This window comes from Carassius auratus, unplaced genomic scaffold (genome assembly GCF_003368295.1).
Source record: "Carassius auratus strain Wakin unplaced genomic scaffold, ASM336829v1 scaf_tig00051282, whole genome shotgun sequence".
Taxonomy (NCBI): Eukaryota; Metazoa; Chordata; class Actinopteri; order Cypriniformes; family Cyprinidae; genus Carassius; species Carassius auratus.
In genome coordinates this window covers 1-14,261 of record NW_020527188.1, presented here as the reverse complement: position 1 = coordinate 14,261, position 14,261 = coordinate 1, and the positions used below count along the sequence as shown (strand labels likewise).

At 41.4% G+C, this 14,261-nt stretch overlaps 1 pseudogene; it reads left to right on the top strand.

Annotated features, from left to right (window-relative positions):
- The first annotated feature begins 3,893 nt into the window (after positions 1-3,893).
- LOC113089823 (1-phosphatidylinositol 4,5-bisphosphate phosphodiesterase beta-4-like) lies at positions 3,894-14,231 on the top strand (annotated as a pseudogene).
- The last annotated feature ends 30 nt before the right edge of the window (positions 14,232-14,261 follow it).

Below are 14,261 nucleotides of genomic sequence, written 5' to 3'. Positions count from 1 at the left end.
TATTCATAAGGCATAACGCTTGTTTCAGTTTGGCAAGATTTGCACTGAATATTGAATGAAACAGCTTTCTCTAATAGAGAGAAAAGCTTTTGAGCAGATTTGGGCTTGATTTCACTTCATTTCAACAGAAACACTATTTCAGCATTACTGGACTCAGAAAGCTGTAAACTGACAATCTTGATCATTGAAGTCCTAACATAAGTTTTTGTGCATATAACTTCTAACACATTAAAAACTGTCTTACAGCATTGCAGAAAACATTGTACTTCATAAGACATAAGCTTGTTTCAGTTTGGCAAGATTTGCACTGAATACTGAATGAAACAGCTTTATCTAATAGAGAGAAAAGCTTTTGAGCAGATTTGGGCTTGATTTCACTTCATTTGAACAGAAACACTATTTCAACATTACTGGACTCAGAAAGCTGTAAACTGACAATCTTGATCATTGCAGTCCTAACATTAGTTTTTGTGCATATAACTTCTAACACATTAAAAACTGTCTTACAGCATTGCAGAAAACATTGTACTTCATAAGGCATACGCTTGTTTCAGTTTGGCAAGATTTGCACTGAATATTAAATGAAACAGCATTCTCTAATAGAGAGAAAAGCTTTTGAGCAGATTTGGGCTTGATTTCACTTCATTTGAACAGAAACACTATTTCAACATTACTGGACTCAGAAAGCTGTAAACTGACAATCTTGATCATTGCAGTCCTAACATTAGTTTTTGTGTATATAACTTCTAACACATTAAAAACTGTCTTACAGCATTGCAGAAAACATTTTATTTCATAAGACATAAGCATGTTTCAGTTTGGCAAGATTTGCACTGAATACTGAATGAAACAGCTTTCTCTAATAGAGAGAAAAGCTTTTGCGCAGATTTGGGCTTGATTTCACTTCATTTGAACAGAGGCACTATTTCAACATTACTGGACTCAGAAAGCTGTAAACTGACAATCTTGATCATTGAAGTCCTAACATAAGTTTTTGTGCATATAACTTCTAACACATTAAAAACTGTCTTACAGCATTGCAGAAAACATTGTACTTCATAAGGCATAAGCTTGTTTCAGTTTGGCAAGATTTGCACTGAATATTGAATGAAACAGCTTTCTCTAATAGAGAGAAAAGCTTTTGAGCAGATTTGGGCTTGATTTCACTTCATTTGAACAGAAACACTATTTCAACATTACTGGACTCAGAAAGCTGTAAACTGACAATCTTGATCATTGCAGTCCTAACATTAGTTTTTGTGCATATAACTTCTAACACATTAAAAACTGTCTTACAGCATTGCAGAAAACATTGTACTTCATAAGACATAAGCTTGTTTCAGTTTGGCAAGATTTGCACTGAATATTGAATGAAACAGCTTTCTCTAATAGTGAGAAAAGCTTTTGAGCAGATTTGGGCTTGATTTCACTTCATTTGAACAGAAAAACTATTTCAACATTACTGGACTCAGAAAGCTGTAAACTGACAATCTTGATCATTGAAGTCCTAACATAAGTTTTTGTGCATATAACTTCTAACACATTAAAAACTGTCTTACAGCATTGCAGAAAACATTGTACTTCATAAGGCATAAGCTTGTTTCAGTTTGGCAAGATTTGCACTGAATATTGAATGAAACAGCTTTCTCTAATAGAGAGAAAAGCTTTTGAGCAGATTTGGGCTTGATTTCACTTCATTTGAACAGAAACACTATTTCAACATTACTGGACTCAGAAAGCTGTAAACTGACAATCTTGATCATTGCAGTCCTAACATTAGTTTTTGTGCATATAACTTCTAACACATTAAAAACTGTCTTACAGCATTGCAGAAAACATTGTACTTCATAAGGCATACGCTTGTTTCAGTTTGGCAAGATTTGCACTGAATATGAATGAAACAGCATTCTCTAATAGAGAGAAAAGCTTTTGAGCAGATTTGGGCTTGATTTCACTTCATTTGAACAGAAACACTATTTCAACATTACTGGACTCAGAAAGCTGTAAACTGACAATCTTGATCATTGAAGTCCTAACATAAGTTTTTGTGTATATCAACTTCGTAACACTATTTAAAAACTGTCTTACAGACATTGCAGAAAACATGTACTTCATCAAGGCATTAAGGCTGGTTTTCAGTTTGGCTAAGATTTGCCACTGAATACTGATGAAAACAGCTTTATCTAATAGAGAGAAAAGCTTTTGAGCAGATTTGGGCTTGATTTCACTTCATTTCAACAGAACACTATTTCAGCATTACTGGACTCAGAAAGCTGTAAACTGACAATCTTGATCATTTGAAGTCCTAACATAAGTTTTTTTGTGCATATAACTTCTAACACATTAAAAACTGTCTTACAAGCATTGCAGAAAACATTTTATTTCATAAGACATAAGCTTGTTTCAGTTTGGCAAGATTTGCACTGAATACTGAATGAAACAGCTTTCTCTAATAGAGAGAAAAGCTTTTGAGCAGATTGGGCTTGATTTCACCTTCATTTGAACAGAAACACTAATGGCCCTATTTTAACGATCTGAAACGCAAGTGTCAAAGCGCGAAGCGCAAGTAACTTTGTGGGCGGGTCTCGGCGCTGTTGCTATTTTCCCGGCGGGATAAATGGCTCTTGCGCCCGGCGCAAATCTAAAATGGGTTGGTCTGAAGTAGCTTCATTATTCATAGGTGTGGTTTGGGCGTAACGTGAAATAAACCAATCAGAGCGTCATCCAACATTCCCTTTAAAAGCAGGTGCGCAAGTTCCATTATGGATTGCTATTATTATGGCGTATTTACCAGGCGCACGCCAGGAGCGGTTCACAGCCGAGGAGACTGATGTTCTTGTAAGAGCAGTGAAAGACAGAGAAGTTGTGTTGTATGGGGATGGGAGAAACCCACCCAAAATAGCGTCGGTTAAACAGGCGTGGGAGGAAATAGCCACAATTGTTTCATCGATTTTTTTTCCTGGTTCTTGACGGACAAACCAATTTGTCAGATGTCCTTATATACATATATGACCTCAAACAGGTCTGATCCTTAATTACTACAATTAGCCTGAATAATTTGTAAGCTAGATTTATGCCTATTTTTTCACATCTTCGTGGCACACCACAATGATTTCCGTCATCTCATGTGTTAATATTTTTTTAGTGTAACAATTTATGATTTGCAAAAATAACTGTTGCATCTGTGTAGATTACATGAGCAAAGTGTATGCGCGTTGTGCACGCTATACATTATGGTCAAGCATGCGCCCTTAAAATAGCATAATGAACAACGCGCGAACGCGCCACTGACTTTAGACTAGTTTTTTTCTGGTCAGTGGCGCAATTGTTTAATGGTACAGCAAAATAGCACCAGGGATTGTTTGCGCCGGAACACGCCTCCTTTTTTGCGCTGAACCGCCCAGGGAGCGCAAGTTCATTCACTAGTTTAGCGACGTGCTTCTGTGGAGGGAAAAGCGCGCTTTGCGCAGGTGCAAAATAGGAATGACACATGCGTCGGTGTACAAAGTCAATTGCGCTGGGTGCAAGATAGGGCCCTGAATGTGCTTTTGAAGCGTATTCTTACAGCAGAAGCTCCACTGAAGCATAATCGTGTCATGATCAGTTTGATAACTAGTAGCTTCTGTTAGTTAGTAGCTTCTGTAGTTTGATGTAGATGTGAGCAGATGTCTTGGAATGTTTCTCTGTTAGTTTGAGCTTGCTCTTCGTGAGATCCCTGCTGTTAGGGTTAAATATAGCTCCGCCGGGGGTCTGCCACGTGTTTCCTCAGCCACAGACGCACAGCTACAACAAGCGACAGATGAGCCGCATCTACCCCCAAAGGAGGCCGCGTGGACTCCCAGCCAATTACATGCCTCAGATCTTCTGGAACGCCGGCTGCCAGATGGGTGTCTCTGAACTTCCAGACTCCAGGTACGGCCGGGGCCCGGGGTCCGAGAGCGACCGGGGCCGTTACTGTACACACACTGCATTCACACGCATGTACTGACACTACATAACACCAGACTGCACTGAAGTAACTGAACTCAGAAAATACAGTGCCGGCTAAAATGATCAGAAACACTAGTATTATCAGCAGCTAAAAATAGTTTCACGTCAGTTATTCTATCTTTTGCTGGAGTTAATTTGGCCATTAATTGTAATAATGCGGTGAGGTGTTTGTATTGCACACAGAGATGTGATCTGATCATCATGAGTCTGTCTGGAGTCACATGAAGAAAACACAACAGAGACAGACTCGATCCAGAAGAACTGTGTCTCCGAGACGCTTCAAGAGACTCCTGCGAAGCTCCTGAGAAACTCCTGCTCAAGGTGCACCGAGAACTGCTCTAAACCACAAACGATGCTCACATCAAATGATGATTTCATTTAGTTAATAGAAGTTGATTGATAATGAAAATCTATTTTGGACAGCATCCTCATTTTACAGCAATTTTACACAAATGCTAAAAAACTTTTAAACAGACATTGAAGCGTCTTTGGAGACACAGTTCTTCTGGATCGAGTCTGTCTCTGTTGTGTTTCTTCATGTGACTCCAGACAGACTGATGATGATCAGATCACATCTCTGTGTGCAACACAAACACCTCACCGCATTATTACAATTAATGGCCAAATGAACTCCAGCAAAAAGATAGAATAGCTGACTTAAAACTTTCTCTTTTGTAGTTGCTGATAATACTAAGATCTGTTACCGACAGCCTTGAGGTGTTTTGTCTTGTCTGTGGTTCAGGAGCCTCGGGATCTTCTGGTTTTCTGGTGAAGATCTGACACCAGCACACACTCGACTTCATCAGTTAGTCACGAGTGAAGCTGTGTTAAATGTTGCTAAATTCATCAGTTATGAAACCACTTTCTGCTGTTGTGCAGCTCTGCAGAAGACAGTAGAGTCATTATTTCAGTTCAGAGACCGTGTGGAAGTTCATGGTGATCTCTGCTCAGTGTTTGTGTAACATTAGCTGTGTTTGTCAGAAGTAATGCCGCTTGTTCTTGTATGTTCACTGCGACAGACGGAGCTCAGATCAAAGAGGACTCACTTTTTAAACATGTCTTTAATACAGCTCCAGACCAGCTGAAAGATGTGTTTAGAAAGCACTATAATAGACAGAATATGGACTGAAATCAAACCTGCTAATAATTCAATAAATAAAATACAGGACACAAATAAAAATGTCAAATCTTGGATCAGAATCTAGGAGCCCCACAAATGACATGTGGACAAAAATATATTTATTGTGACCCTGAATTAAGAATTTTTTATTATTATTATTTATTCATTCCCGCTATTTAATTTAATTCTGGTTACAAATTAAATTTGTTCCCATGACTTATAAATTTACTTATTTTAGTCAGTTTTGCCCACATTGTCCTAATTTATCAAATTTATGCTATTTTGCAAATTTTATTAAAATGAGAAATTTTTTAATTCAAGGCCACAGTTTAAGAAGGAAATGTTGAGTCCCTCCAGAAAAACGCGGATTTTTTTTGTGATTGTTGCGGGCAAAATCCAAAAACTGCGGTTTGATGAAAAAGAGAAAAAAAGGTGATTCCCCCAACACCTTTTTCTCACTAGGCTACTACCTTATTGTAAAGAGTAATTTCTTATTACTTCCTATTATAAGCGAGCATACTAAATCACAGAATATTTAAGTTGCAATCTCTTACTGCAACGTAAATTATTTTATATACTACTAATTACAACTGTAAGTTTTTGGTACTGTTCTGTAACTAAAAAGTGCAATCTTACAACTGTGAAGTTGCATCAACTTCTGAATGAAACTACAACAGTGTTAGTAGCCTAGTGAGAAGGGGGTGCTGGGGGAATCACCTTTTTTCTCTATTTCATCAAACCGCAGTTTTCGCAAGTTCTCGCATAATTTGGCTCCACTGTCATGTAAACAAATCGGGAAACTGCTTCACAAGTTTTTTTGCGCTTATATTTGTTGGCAAATAAGAATGATTTGCGCGCTTCAAGTTTCAGCCTGGTTTCACCGTGGGGTTTGCAGATGATGTTCACGTCACGTAATTACGTCACTTCATAAGGTTCCCATGGCAATAGGGGGAAAATGGCGCTTTACACGTGTGAAGTAAACGCAACTTATTTCTGCTAATATATATGTGAGTTTTTTGGCAACGAAAATACAGGGATTATGAAATCATGCTAGCCCCGCATATTTTGCTTCCTGAAATCAGAAATTTATGCGGCAAAAGAGCGGCGCATTTGAAAAAAAATGCGACCCCACATAAAAATGCGGCCTTTGGCTGATTATGCATTAAATCAGGCGATCGCATAATCACGTCTTTCTGGAGGGACTGGGAATGAATTAAACAGTCATAATAAATTCTCAATTTACACTGAAAAAAAATAAGATAAATTTTTTTTTTAAGGTAAGTGTTGCAAACTAATTATTTTAGCTAAATTTAATTAAAAAAAAAAGTTAGTCAACTTAATTTGTTTATTTAAATGTAGCTAAAATAAATTGATTGCAACCACTTTAAAAAGAAAAAACATTTTAAGTATAATTACCCCCCCCCCCCCCCCCCCCCCCGTCATTAGTTGGACTCTGTGAGAATTAATTAGTCAAAGGAATAAATTCTTAATTTGTGGGAAATACTGTATATGTATTTGCCTATGTTGTGTGTGTGTGTGTGTGTGTGTGTATTCCTTCCTGTTCTCTTGGGTCTGTGTGTGTGTGTGTGTGTGTGTGTATTCCTTCCCGTTCTCTTGGGTCTGTGTGTGTGTGTGTGTGTGTGTGTGTATTCCTTCCCGTTCTCTTGGGTCTGTGTGTGTGTGTGTGTGTGTGTGTGTATTCCTTCCCGTTCTCTTGGGTCTGTGTGTGTGTGTGTGTGTGTGTGTGCGTGTATTCCTTCCCGTTCTCTTGGGTCTGTGTGTGTGTGTGTGTATTCCTTCCCGTTCTCTTGGGTCTGTGAGTGTGTGTGTGTGTGTATTCCTTCCCGTTCTCTTGGGTCTGTGTGAGAGTGACTGTGTGTTCAGCTCTTGTGTGAAGCAGGTTGTCTGTGTGTTTCAGATCTGGGAATGCAGCTGAATCAGGGGAAGTTCGAGTACAACGGTGCATGCGGGTGAGTGTTTGCTGCGATCCGGCGCGGGTCGTTTCCTGCTGCAGCTCATCAGTTACAGCGTCACGTCGCATTAGCTGCAGCCGGCGGCGGTGCGTCCGCTCGCTAACATTAGAGCGAACGACTCTCGCTAAACATCAGCCCTCACACACAGATCCTCAAGTACGAGTCCAACCCGAGGCCAAACACTCGTCTGGGATTACAGCCCACCAGCGCTAATATCACAGCCCTTAATGTCCTGTTATTACCCAGCAGCCCCTCAGTGTGTGTGTATGTGTGTGTGAGAGAGAGAGAGAGAGAGAGAGAGAGAGAGTGTGTGTGTTTGAGAGAGAGAGAGAGTGTGTGTGTGTGTTTAAGAGAGTGTGGTGTGTGTGTGTGTGTGTGTGCAAGGAGATGTGGGATTGTATAATGGAAAGATCTTGGGTCATTAATCTTCTCTTGAACAATTAATCAGAAAAATAATTAATATCTGGCCTGGAGGCGCAGAGTCAGGAAGCGTGTCTGAGTGGAGGGATGGTTATGAGCGTTTCTCTGAAGACGCTGCAGTGATTCCTGCGTCTCTCTCCTGCAGGTACCTCCTCAAACCAGACTTCATGCGCCGCGCTGACAGGATGTTCGACCCCTTCTCTGAGACGCCAGTAGATGGAGTGATAGCAGCAACCTGCAGCGTACAGGTGATACACATACACACACACACACTCATGCATGCACATATACACACACTCATGCATTCACATATACACACACACACACACACTCATGCATGCACATAAGCACACACACACACTCATGCATGCACATATACACACACACACACACACACTCATGCATGCACATATACACACACACACTCATGCATGCACACACACACACACACACACATATGCATGCACATATACACACACACACACACAAACACACACATGCATCCACATATACACACACACACACACGCACACACGCACATGCATGCACATATACACACACACACTCATGCATGCACATACACACACACACACACACACCACACACACACACACACACATGCATGCACATATACACACACACACTCATGCATGCACACACACACACACACACACACACACAAACACACACATGCATGCACATACACACACACACACACACACACACACACATGCATGCACATACACACACACACACACACACACACATGCATGCACATACACACACACATGCATGCACATATACACACACACACACACACACACATCATATCTATCATGCAGCAGAACTTCATCTGGTCCCTCAGTTTTCCTCAGAGCTAACACTGAGGCTGCAGTTAACACTCATGTTCCTCAGTCAGAGCTCATTTACATACCGATGTCTTTTATTTCTCCTGTTTTCACCCAAATGGAGTTTTCCGCTCCGATCCTCAGTCGTGTTCTGTGTTCTCTAACAGCTCGGTGATATGACAATCAAATCTTTACCACAATATAAGTCATTTATTACCAAAATATTTATCACGATAGAAGTAATCTATAACTACATTAAGGAACAACATCACAGTATAGTTACATTACATGTACACATGACATTACTAATGGAAATTAAAGCCATACAATATTTCCAAAATAATAACTCAAATAATTAGTAATTCAGAGATATCATCGACTTGATTTCACAGATGAGCTGAGCTGAACGATAATCACTGAATTCAGTGTTTACTGGTTTAATAGTGTTTACTATTCTCCTTCTGCATTATTGACACATTATTTTCATATTTTATACTGTAAATCTGCTTTGACACAATCTATATGTGGTTAAAAGTGCTAGATAAATAGAGGTGACTTGACTAATCACATTTGGACAGTAATAAACCGATAGTGTTGATGATAACGGGCTGTTAACGCTGTACACTCACTCACAACAGAACTGACCATCATCTGATCTCTCAAGATCTCTGGGATTAGACTTGAACTGAAGGAAGAGTAGTAAGAGTCTGAGAGGATCAGAAGTGTGTGACTCTTCATCACTGTCTCAGTGTAGGGTGTTTCTCAGACTCTCATCTGTTCCTGGATCAGTCTCACAGCCGCTCTGACTGACGCTTCGTGTCCGTGTGCTTCCTCAGGTGTTCTCGGGTCAGTTCTTATCGGATAAGAAGATCGGCACGTATGTGGAGGTGGACATGTACGGTCTTCCCACGGACACCATCCGGAAAGAGTTCCGCACACGGATGGTGATGAACAACGGCCTGAACCCGTACTACAACGAGGAGCCCTTCGTCTTCAGGAAGGTCAGACATCTTCACCTTCACTCACCAGATTCTGCTTAGCATTGCCTCTTGTTTTTTATTTTCAGTATCAGTTTCATTCTTACTTTTATTTCATTTTGTTTAAATCCCAGTTCTTTTCGTTAATGATTCTTTCAATTAACAAATATGTAAATATGAATCAAAGTTCATGAAGCTGCACAGAAATCAGTTCAATATGAACTGATAGTTTTAAGATGATTGATCTCAGTGTGTGTGTGTGTATGTGAGTGTGTGTGTGTGTGTGTGTGTGTGTGAGTGTGTGTGTGTGTGTGTGTGTGTGTGTGTGTGTGTGTGTGTGTGTGTGTGTGTGAGTGTGTGTGAGTGTGTGTGAGTGTGTGTGTGTGTGTGTGTGTGTGTGTGTGTGTGCGTGCGTGTGTGTGTGTGTGTGTGTGTGTGTGTGAGTGTGTGTGAGTGTGTGTGAGTGTGTGTGTGTGTGTGTGTGTGTGTGGTGTGTGTGTGTGTGTGCGCGTGTGCGCGTGTGTGTGTGTGTGTGCGTGTGCGTGTGCGCGTGCGCCGTGTGTGTGTGTGTGTGGTGTGTGTGTGTGTGTGTGATTTACTCCTCATCATGTTCATTCTCCCATTGGTGTACAATGATGGGTGGCACTACACAATTACAGCCGCTGTGAGGAGACACAGCGACACACACACACACACACACACAGGCCTTTGTGCTGATGCAGCAGGATGTATTGTCTCTCGACTGTGACACTAACACCACAGACACAGACCATAAATCAGCAGTGCCGCAGTGCTACCACACACACACACACACACACACACACACACACCACACACACACACTCTTTCACAGACTCTCTCTCTCTCTCTCTCTCACATACACACACTCATGTGTTGTTGTGTGTGTGTGTGTGTGTGTGTGTGTGTTGTGCGTGACACAATGTTCTGCAAGCGTGGCACTCAGGTTAAAGTAATAATAACTTCTATTAAACTCCCTCTCACTAACAGAAAGCTGTCTTGCTTCAGTTTTAAATGTCTACAAAAGGGAGATTCTTGTCCCCAACATAGTGATGTAAAAACACTCAACATTCTGAATGAAGATAACATATAATGAAATAAATTACTAGTTTAATAACAATATCCATTCTGAAAACATTTTCACATAATTTCACAAACTCTGCTGGTTGGCCTCATTTTTAATGAGGAGAAGTACTTATAGGCTTATTAGCCATTTTCACATCCTAATACATATGTTTATGTATTTATTAATTTTATTTAGACCGTAATCAAAGTTAATTTTATGTGCATCTCTACTACGCAGACAGCACAAGTGCATCTGTAAGATGTCGGCTAAAGATCTGGGAATCATCTGATGAAGGTCTCAGAAGCAGTTTTACATCTATTCTTATAAATGTCTGACAGGAAGCGTCTTAGAGACGTACTGCAGATGAACACTCGTGTGTGTGTGTGTTAATACAGACGTCAGATAGACTCTCTCTCAGTGCTCTACTGTCAGGAGCTTAATGCCACTGGTGCTGGTGGTCCTCAAATGTTGTCCGGTGGGGGTTTCACTAAGGTCCTGTACAATGGTGGAGGGTTTAATGTTGTGAGCTGCGTGTGTCGTATCCCATCATGCCTCTGTGTTTGCTCTGCTTCAATCCTGGAGCTGAGGTCAGACTGACCGTTGATCATGTGACCTCTGGTCTGTGGTCAGGTGATCCTGCCGGATCTGGCCGTGCTGCGCATCGCTGTGTACGACGACAACAACAAGCTGATCGGTCAGAGGATCCTGCCGCTGGACGGACTGCAGGCCGGTTACAGACACATCTCGCTGCGCAAACGAGGGGAACAAGCCTCTGTCACTGCCCACCGTCTTCTGCAACATCGTCCTGAAGACATACGTGCCAGACGGCTTCGGCGGTGAGCACACACACACACTTACAGTCTCACACACACACACACACACACTCTTACAGTCTCACACACACTCACACACACACACACACACACACTCTTACAGTCTCTCACACACACACACACACACTCTTACAGTCTCACACACACTCACACACACACACACACACACACACAGACACACACACACACACACACACACTCTTACAGTCTCACACACACTCACACACACACACACACACACACACACAGACACAACACACACACACACACACACTCTTACAGTCTCACACACACTCACACACACACACACACACTCACACAGACACACACAGACACACACACACTCACACAATCACACAGACACACAAACACAGACAACACACACTTACAGTCTCACACACACTCTCACACACACTTACAGTCTCACACACACACACACACACAATCTCTCACACACACACACACACACACACACACACTCACACAATCACACAAACACAGACACACACACACTTACAGTCTCTCTCTCACACACACACACACACACACTCTTACAGTCTCACACACACTCACACACAACACACACACACACACACACACACACACACACACACACAGACAGACACACTCGCACACTCACACACACACACACACACTCTCTCTCTCATACACACACACACACACACACACACACTCACACAATCACACAGACACACACACACACAGACACACACACACTTACAGTCTCACACACACACTCACACACACTCACACACACACACACACACACGCACACCACTCACACACTCACACACAGATACACACACACACACACACACACTCTCTCTCTCACACACACACACACACACACACACACTTACAGTCTCACACACACACACACTCTCTCTCTCTCACACACACACACACACCACAAGTTTTGTAATTAGTTGAGAATATGATCTGCTTCAGATTGTGATTGTGTGATTGTGTTACAGCCATCGTTGACGCTCTTTCTGATCCAAAGAAGTTCCTCACCATCGCAGAAAACGCGCCGACCAGATGCGAGCTCTCGGGATCGATACGGTGTGTGTTGAGTTACTGAAGTGTGTTTGAGAGTGTGTGTGTGTGTGTGTGTGTGAGACTGAGACTGTGACTGTGTGTGTGTGTGTGTGTGTGTGAGAGACTGTGTGTGTGTGTGTGTGTGTGTGTGTGTGAGACTGTGACTGTGTGTGTGTGTGTGTGTGTGTCCTGACATGTGTTTGTTTTGGCGGTGCAGAGTGACATTGCAGACGTTCCCAATGAAAACTGCAAGAGCGATAAAAAGGGAAAGTGAATCATGTGAAGACTAACGTGACGCCGCAGAGCAGCTCCGAGGTGAACGCCACACAGAACAACGTCAGCGAGAGCAAACGCGGTGAGACACACACACACACAACACAATCACAATATAACTTATGAATTTTTAAAATTAGTTCATGAAGGTTATGAATAATTCAGCAAGTATTATGATACAGTTTGCACCAATGAAGTAGTTTTTTCTTCTGTTTCCAGATAATTCTGCCATTTTGAATCACGTGAACATTGAAGATTTGAAGCAGATGAAGGTAACCCATTCATATACACAGTATTGGATTATTTTTCACCAGTGCTGGTGATGAAACACTGCACCATTGGGTTCTTGTCACTGTGTCAATAATCAAAACATAAAGTATGATTCATTATTGTTAGTTTGTTCAGGATTCACTGATTCTTTTGGATTTCTGCATTTCACTCTTTGTACTGTTTGTACAGTTTTTTTCTTTCTTTTTTTTTTTACAAATCTTTTTTCTCTAGACCTTCATTAAACAGATGAAGAAGCAGCAAAAGGAACTGAACACACTAAAGAAACGACACGCTAAGGTCAGTGACACGGTCAGACCATCGTTGGAAATACTCTTTAATTCTGGAAGGATTCTTGATGGCTGATGAATTGATGAATGTGTCCTCTGCTCACAGGAACACAAACGCCATGCAGAAATCACACTGCACGCAGGTGGACAAGCTGGTGGCTCAGCACGACAAGGAGAAGTTCACGATGGAGAAGCTTCTGGAGAAGGCCATCAAGAGAGAGGGTGAGTGAAGCATGATGGGAAACGTGAGCTGCATCATCTCAGTCTTTCAGTCCTGATATTATTGTTTCTGTTTTAGTGAAAATAACTGCTCGAGTTAAAGAAGGAGACGGCCATAAAGGTCGAGATGCTCACCACAGACCATAAAGAAAAGGTATGGAAGAAAATCCCATCATGCTTTGTGTCTTATAACATCCTCGCCCGTGGAGCATTTGGCCATTTAACACACAACAATGACATAAACACATGCTCTGTTCTGACGGGCTTTAGCACATGTGCAGTAATCAGTATAAGAAATAAGCTTCAGTTGGTTTGTTTACATGCACTCATTTTCATAAATATTATGAAATGATCTGTTTTTGAAAATTCTGTTTATCTGTTTAAATTTTAAAGTCTTATTCACATGTTAGTTTTCAAGTGCATTACCTGAAAATGTCACTGGAACTCCTGCCTAACAGGAAAAATGACTTTTGATTTTCATATTTGATTGGCAATTAATCAAATCCAAATGTTTCAGATATTTCTAGTTATGCATCAGTCTAGATTCTTTGCTTTAGATCTTTCTGAAGACACTCGAAGTCATGATTGACTGCTGATTTACTGATGGAACTTTAGCTGTCTGTGTTTGAATGGTTTTTTATTCACAACAGTTTGTCAGCAAACGTGTCTATTGTGCTGGTGTTTCTTCCTGTCAGGTGAAGGACATGGTGGCGCAGCACACTAAAGAGTGGTCAGAGATGATAAACTGTCACAGCACAGAGGAACAGGATATGAAGGACGCCATGTGACACAGCAGTGTGAGCTCCTCAAGAAGCTGCTGGCCAGCGTTCAGGAGCAGCAGACACTGCAGCTCAAGCTCATCCACGAGCGGTGAGAGACACGACCCACACGTGTGTTCACTGTACATT